Source organism: Nicotiana sylvestris, chromosome 12 (genome assembly GCF_000393655.2).
Source record: "Nicotiana sylvestris chromosome 12, ASM39365v2, whole genome shotgun sequence".
Classification (NCBI taxonomy): domain Eukaryota; kingdom Viridiplantae; phylum Streptophyta; class Magnoliopsida; order Solanales; family Solanaceae; genus Nicotiana; species Nicotiana sylvestris.
This window is the reverse complement of record NC_091068.1, coordinates 9,600,955-9,609,876: the sequence shown is the minus strand read 5'-3', so window position 1 is coordinate 9,609,876 and position 8,922 is coordinate 9,600,955.

Sequence of the window (8,922 nt, the reverse complement as noted above, 5' to 3'; positions counted from 1 at the left end):
CTACAGCCCAAGCGCAATATCAATAGGCCTGAAAGCCTTCACACATCACACACGAGGCCTGAAAGCCTCCTCATATAACACTCGAGGCCTGAAAGCCTCCTCACATCACTCAACATATCCTCACGTATGGCCCTCGGCCTCAATCAGTCCAGAAAATAATCATAAGCCTCTTGGGCATCAGTAAAACAATAGTGCTCAGCTCAACAGCATTATAAATATCATTAAATCTCGAGTTGAGTATAAATGTAGCTGAGTTCACAAAATAATATAATTCAATTGGACTGAGTTCAAATAATATTTCAATTCGTGAGGAAAATAGTGATGTAAATTCACAAAAGATTTCAGATAATTGGCACGAAGCCCAAATATGGCAATAAGCCCCAATCATAGTGAAAAACAATAAATCTTTATCAATTACGCGGTAAAAATATCATGGGATGGACCAATTCACAATCCCCAATAGTAAATGACCTTGCGCTCGTCATACAATGCGTGTCTCATCTCAACATAGCAGTATGTTGTGCAATCTGGGGTTTCAAACCCTCAGTGCGTCATTTAAAATCATTACTCGCCTCAAGACGGTCCAACGTCTACTCCGCTATGCCCTTGCCTCTCGAATTTACCTCTTCACGCGTCGAATCTGGTCAAAACCACAACGAATACATTACCATAGGCTAAGGGAATATAACTCAATCGAAAAGACTCAAAAAATATCGAAATTCACGAAATTCGTAAAACCCGAGCCCCGGGCCCACTTCTTAAAACATTATGAAAGTTATATCACCGGATTCCTCGTCTCTCCACGAGTCCGTACATATAAAATTTACCAAAATCAGAGTTCAAATGGCCCCTCAAATCTTCAAATCTTATTTTCAAATCCCTAGGCCTAAATCTTCAATTTACTCCTCAAAAATATGTAATCTAGTCGGATTATTCGATGATAATTCAATATTATGGAGTAGAAATAATCACAAGTGACTTACCTCAAGATTTCCCAAGATTTCTTGCTAAAAATCGCCCAAAATCCAAGCTACAAATCATCAAAAATGGAAAAATCTCCCAAACTTAACATTCTGTATGGTACTGTTCACGTGTTACTGTACACGGCACTGTTCATAGGTCACTGTTCACCCGCGCGGTTACTATTCACGTGCGGTTAATGTTCACTACTGCAGAAAATACAACTGCTTTTTAAGAAATTTGCAGCACAACTATTTTTCACTAAAATGGCTCTAACTTCATCATACGAACTCGGAATTAGACGATTCTTGTTCCTATGAGTCACAAATAATAATATGAACACAAACCTTCAATCGAAACTCAATTCGGGGCACGTTTTCCCAGTTCAATACTCATTTCGCTCGTTAAACAATTAACTCACATTTCACGTCGAAAACTCAATCGCGACTTGATGAAATTAAACCAAAATTTTCAAATCAATCCTATAATTCATGATTTAAATTTTGGAAGTCTCGAAATCAAATTTGGATCTCTAGAACTAAAAATTAACCTTTAGATCATCACATTTATGCTCAAAACGGCAAAAAGCTTCCAAAAATGACCCGTTGGGCATCCGAAACACACACGAGGCCCCCGGGACCTCGACCAATAATACCAACCAGTCCCAAAATACCTTACGGACTTGCTCGAGGCCTCAAATCATATCAAACAGCGCTAAAATCATGAATCAACCTCCAATCCAAGTTTTATGAATTTTAGAATTTCCAACTTCTATTTCTGATGCCGAAACCTATCAAATCACGTCCGATTGACTTCAAATTTTGCACACAAGTCACATTAGACATTAAGGACTTGCACCAACTTTCGGAATCGCATTCCGACCCCGATATCAAAATTTCCACTTCCAGTCGAATTTTCTCAAAAACCTTCAAATTTCTATATTTAGCCAAATGACTTTAAAATGACCTCTGGACATCCGAATTCATTTCCGATCGCACTCCCAACTCCAGAATCACCATACGGAGCTATTCCCAGACTCAGAATCCCAAACGGATATCTATAACTCTGAAATGCCTTCCAACCCAAATTTAAGAAATTCTTCTAAAATACTAACTTCCACAATATACGCCGAAATTCTCATGGGTTATCCAAAACCAAATCCGGACATATGTCCAAGTCTGAAATCATCATACGAACGTGCTGGAACTTTCAGATCCCAATTCCGAGGTCATTTACTCAAAATTCCAATCTTAGCCATTTTCTTCAGCTTAAGGTTGCCGCAATGAAAAGTTTCTTTCCAATTTGACTCTGAATTTCCTGAAATTCAACTATGACCATACGTACAAGTCAATATACCTAAAATGAAGTTGTTCATGACTTCCAACTACTGAACGACGCGCTAGAGCTTAAAACGACCGATCGGATCGTTACACAGCAGGCCCAAACCAACAACATGCCCAAATCACAAAATGAAATAGAGGTCTTGAACGAAATTTGTAGCACATCAAAAGACACTGGGCCAACGCTAAAGGCCCAGTTGCAAGTTTCAATGCCAAATCATACACAAGAACTCATAATTGTACACATTTATTGAATACCAATTAGCTAAAACTATGATGAGCACGTGATTAAACTAACATCTTTGCTTCCTTGATTATTTAAACATAGAGCAACTAAAATTATAATTTCGATCATGTCTGCACCTCAGACCCACGTTTGCCTTGGACTCACAAGGCCACATCACAAGGAAAATGAACTTTGGGCCCAAACGAGCCCAAGCCAAATTTCAAGGTCAACTGCTGGAGGCTTTAAGACTCGATATCGAGTCTCCTCAGAAGCAAACAACATATGTCTAACCTTCCTAACAATAAACAGGCCTCAACCAGCAAGATTTGAAGTGTATAGCTAAACTAGAGAAAAACTGAACTGAACAGCACGCCTTCAATCCAACAACACTGGCCCAACATGCCCAAAACAGACCTGGAACATACTTGATACTACTAAAATTTCTTTGCAATAGTTCTCTACTGCTCCTACATATGATCAGGAACCTTCAAACATTTATGCTAAGCAAGTGAAAGGGAAACACTTATACAATACCATAAAGAATCTAAAAAGATAATGACAAGAAACTAAATAACTTATATGAGCCTAGGAGGAACATGAAGACAAAATATAATAGACTTCAAAACTGGTAAGGTAACAGGGAAGGGGCAACGATCAATTTCTTCAACTCGAATTACATGATTCCAATACAATAGCCATAACAAGCTTCATTTCCATTCAGGGTCTGAAGGAAATACCTGGAAATAAAATAGAAACCAAAAAAAGTGAAGAATCAGTAGCTAGCAGCAAGCAGCACAGAACCCAGATTCAGGAAATAACCAGCAAAACCCAGCTCAAACCAATAGTGATACACAGTATACCAAAACCCAATCTCAAACCAGTTTCAAACCATTTCTTACCCCAACAATGTTACTATGAAATTCTTCAAAAAATTCTAGCTAAAAGAAGGCTCAGAAACCCACAACTAAACAGAATTTTAGTAGTTTTTAGCAATGGAATTTAGAATTTTCAAAGAAACTCAGCCGTTGCAGCTTTTTTCACGAATTTTTGGCTTTTCGATACCCTTTTTTCTCTTAGCTCCCTTGGGTCTGCCTTGAAAGGCAAGAAATGATGCCTTTATAGGCAAGAAAGTAGGGCAGCCTCAGCTTGCATTTTGCCCCCTTTCAAATTTTGTTTTTTGCTTAAGAGTCCTTTATTTAAGTTTCAGAACTTCAAATCAGTCCCCCTCTCCAGCTTCCTAGAAGCTTACAAGAGATTCTCCCACCTAAATTTCCTATACTAACCCCTAGACCCTCTGTTTTTACTTTGGGAACCAAATGGGTCATATTGACCCAATAGATCAAACAGACATGGGCTCAGATCACCCAAGAACCCAAACAGACCCCTTGAGGTGAGGTCTGAACTGGCCTCAAAGCCCAAGCAGCAAAGACAACCCAAAGTAAATCAATATTTCATAGCAGGCAAAAGAAAACACTCGAACAATTTTCAAAACCCAAAACCTAAACTAAGTGACTCACTAATTAACAAAATAGGCAGGGATTCAAAATGACCTAATTAAATTAAACTATGCGACTAAAACAAAAGACGAAATGAGAAGTTTAAGCATGTCACTATTAAAAACTAAACAGACCACAAACTTTAAGATTCGAAAAAGAAAACTGAAAGGCCAACGGAACAGATACGAACACAAAATCAATCTAGAGGGAACCTAGGTTCAAAACCTTGCTCGTAAAAAAAATAACTAAAGAAAGGAAGAAGAAAAGAAGAGGAAATAAAGGTGAAACACGGACAGAAAAAGAAAAAGAGAGAAAACTTACCGATTTAAACTCGAAATCATCGGATAATTCTGATTTAACCCCAAAATGGTGTAAATCGCCTGTTCTCTGTCAAGAACACACGAATAACACCATTCTGAAACTTTGAACACTCTGAGAAACATGGAGGGATGATCTTGCATGGGTGAAGTTGATTTTGGCCTCTAGGGCTCGAACCCTAGATTTTAAGATTCGAGAGGTTCTGGCCCTGTTCGAGGAGAACGGAGTGAGGATTTGGCAAGAGGGGAGCGAGGGGGTTTTGGGGTGTGATTTTGGTGGTGTTTGGAGCCGGCGCCGGCAAAGATGGCGGAGAGGATATGAGGGCGGCGCTAGGGTTTCCAGTCCTTAAGAGAGAAGTAAAAGAGATGGGATAGGGGTTCTGAGAAGGGGTGACGGGGGTTCCGACACTTATATATTGAGATAGGGTCAGTTACGGACCGTTTGATCAATTGAGATCAACGGTCCAGATCAAAAGGACGAAACGGTGTCGTTTGACTTAGTTGGGGGAATGGATCGGGTTGGGGCGTGGGTTTGGGCTGGGTTGAGCGGGTATTTGGGGTGAAATGGTTTGGGCCTGGGGTTTGCAGCTCAATCCAGCCTTTATTTGTTTTTCATTTGTTTTCTTTTCATTCTTTTTTTATTTTCTTTTAGTTTCTTTTAAAATAAAAATAATCCTAAATTAATCAAATTATCCTATTTCATAAATTAATTCTAAATAACAATTAACACAAATAATTAAAAACCAAATTCAAAGAAAAACTATCAAAATTAAAAAAAAAAATTAAAGTGCAAAAATGAACCATATATTTTTTGATTTTTTCACTTTTATAAAACCACTAAATTACTAATTAATTCAATAATGCAAAATTAGATCCTAAATGCAAATGCAGCGTATTTTTGTGTTTTTCATTAATTAAACAAAAATAAAAATGCACAGACAAATGCAAATAATTGTCAGAAAATGCCACAAAATCCTCAAAAATTGCAAATAATGCAAAGAAGTTATATTTTTTTGAATTTATGGGAGTAATTCATATAGGGCAAAGAAGTAATTCATATAGGAAGTAATTCATATAAGAAGTAATTCATATAGTATTGGAAGCTATATAACCTAGTGTATTATAATGTAGAGAAGTGTAAAATAGTGCAACATTGGTATCTAGAACAAGTACTGGAATTTAATAATTTAAAATTTTGTTTCCTGTATATTTTGCTGGATGTATATATTGCGAAACCATAATGTCGCTACAAAAGATGTGCTCAATCTAGATTTTTTACCCTAAGTTTGACCAATTTATTAATTGAAATAAAGTTGTAAGGATTGAAGATTATAATTTCAATGGTGTGTTTTTAAGTATAATATGTTAAATTTAATAATTTTTGCTGATGCAACTCTTGTTGGAGTTCTTATTTTGCTTGTTTCCTGTAAATTATGCTGGAAAAACTATTTATTAATCTATATAGGCCAGTATATTATTATGGAGACGTGTAAAACAATGGAAAATTTCCTCTTGAAATTAAAAAAATAATTGAATAATTACTAAACTTTTACAGTTAAATTTGTCAACACAATCCAGCATAATGGAGAGAAGTGTAAAATATTACCAAATTTAGAACAATTTATTGGAATTAAATAATTTAAAATTTAAAATTTTATACTGGATGTTCAGAATCCAGATTTTTAACCTAAGTTTGCTGATGCAATTCTTGTTGAAGTTCTTATTTTAGTTGATTTCTGTAAATTGTGCTGGAAAATCTAGTTATTAAGCTATAGAGGCCAGTATATTATAATGGAGATGGGTAAGACAATGGAAAATATGTATATACTATAACTTACTGGAATTAAATAATTTAAAACTTTATTTCCTGCATATTTTGCTGGAGGTATATATTGCAAAACTATAATTTCCCGGTATTTTATACTGGATGTTCAGAATCCAGATTTTTAAACTAAGTTTGCTGATGCAATTCTTGTTGGAGTTCTTATTTTAGTTGCTCTCTGTAAATTATGCTGGAAAATCTAGTTATTAAGCTATAGAGGCCAGTATATTATAATGGAGATCGGTAAGACAATGGAAATTTTTATATACTATAATTTTCTTGAATTAAATAATTTAAAAGTGCACAATGCAGATTGTTTTTAGCACCAAATCAAGAAACAAAAAAATAGAATAATAATATTTTGAAAAACTAGAATATCGAACAAATTATTCAGGATTACAATCAGTTTTTCATATGAGCCAATGCAACTTTATTGTATATAATCAACCATTTTTTTCCTGTATTCTTGCATAAGGATGAATTACAGCAGAATTTGTGCAATTTGTTCAATTATGCCCATATTTTTTGCAACGACCACATCTTGGTTCCTTCTTGAATTCTGTACCAGAAACATGTCGATTCTTCTGTCTTCTTCCTAGCATTACTTTTACATCTGGAGGCTTAGTGATTTCTGATTTAACATTGTCTGGTATAACCCATGTTATTGAATCACCTACAGAATTTACTTGTCCTTCAGATGTTTTCAACCAAAAGTCCCTTGAATAATAGGCTGAGCAAAAGGTCGATTTCTTTTGATATATAAGCAGCAATTGCATGTTCACAGGGTATCTCATCTAGCTGACATTCAGAACAATCACATGTTCTTTTGTCTAGATCAACAATAAATTCCATATCCCCTTCTTTGACATTGAATTTTAGTCGATCAATGGGCAATACTCTAAATGTAAAAGCTAGTTTAATTTTTTCTTCCAATGTTGCTTCTGCCCAATTTGATATCTCACGGAACATTCCTTCTGCAGTTGTCCTTCTTTCATAGAACCAGCTTTGCAATTTTTCTTGTATGTAATCCATCATTGTTAAAAGTGGCAATTCTCTTGCACGTCTCAAAACATTATTCATTGACTCAACAATATTTGTTGTTAACATATCATATCATCGTCTTGGACAATATGAACGATCCCATCTTCCTGGTGGTTCCTCCATCAAATAATTGAATGTTTTCTTATCAACAGCAGCTATTTGGGACATGAAGTCATCAAATTCTCATTGAAGGTATACTCTTGCAGCACTTTGAAAGAGGTTTATTACAGTGTTTCTCACTCTTTTTTGCTTTAGATTCTTTTCTAAATGATATATGCAAATACAATGGTAGCACTCAGGGAAAACTTTTGCAATTCCATTTGCAATGGCCTTGTGTCGATCTGACAAAAACATTAAATCTTTACGAATCCCAATTGCTTTTCTTAATTCTCTGAAATACCATTCATATGATACGTTATTCTCTGAATCCGGTACGCCAAATGCTATAGGGAATATCTGGTTATTTGCATCTTTTGTAACAGTCACTAACAGAATACCTCTATATTTATTTTTTAGAAATGTTCCATCAACAGCAATAAGTGGTCTACAATACTTCCACCCAGAAATTGACACCCCATACATAAAAAAATATGTAAACAAACCTGTTAGATTGAAAAGTAAATAACATTCAGTTATACCATATGACAAGTTGAATAGTAATAACATAGTAGACAACAAGCTTAAAGACGATAGACTTCCATTAAAATATACTGAAATCAAAGAAAACTCAAGTATTATATACTGCATTAAAGAACATAATAAAAAAAAGAAGACAAATAATTACTCAAAAAAAGTAATGACAAATAAAACAAAGTTCTAGGTTAAACAGAAATCATCCAGTATAATATACTGGAGAGAAATCTTACACACGGCAGACGTTCAGTAAAATATACTGGAATCAAAACAAAACTCAACTATGTTATAATATTCATCCAATATAACATACTGGAAGACCTACATTTACACGAGATTTCAGTATAATATACTGGACAAAATTTATTATTAAATTCAATAAACAAAAAATATTAGCAAAAACCATACTCAAAAGATAGATTTCCCATAAAAAATATTACACCATATATGAAGGCAACAATATTATAATCAAACATAAGAAATTTACCTGTTTTCTGCATCTCTCTGAATATTAGTATATGATCCTGGATTTTTTTGTTCGATCATATACAAATATGATGGCAGCTGCTCATAATTCTGTTCAGTTGTTCCTCTTAATAAAGATAATTCTTTTTGAATAGCATGTCATGCTTTTCCGTAACCAACATCTATTTCATGTGCTCTTTTCATTTCTGAAATGACAAACTTAGGCTTTACTTCAGTAGCTATGTCCCTTAAGTTGTCAATCATATAATCTCTAATCACATTTGAAGTTGCTTGTCTTTGATGTGAATTTCTAATATCAACCGAGCACTCATGTGTTTTCTGAAATTTATCTATTTTAAAAAGTGTTGATTCCTTAATTTTGGAACCTCGAATAGTCCAACCACACTTTTCATCAGTACATACCAAAGAGTATCTCGTGTTACTTGACCTCTCAACATAGAACTCAAAGTACTCCTTTAAAGCTGCTAAGCAAAAACATCTAATCAAAGTATTTTTGTCTTGAAAAACAAATCCGAGTTTTACATCATCCAATGATGCATTTTCCTTTAGTATTATTGATGGGGATTTTTTTGCTTTTCCTTTTGCTTTCCTTTTTCTTTCT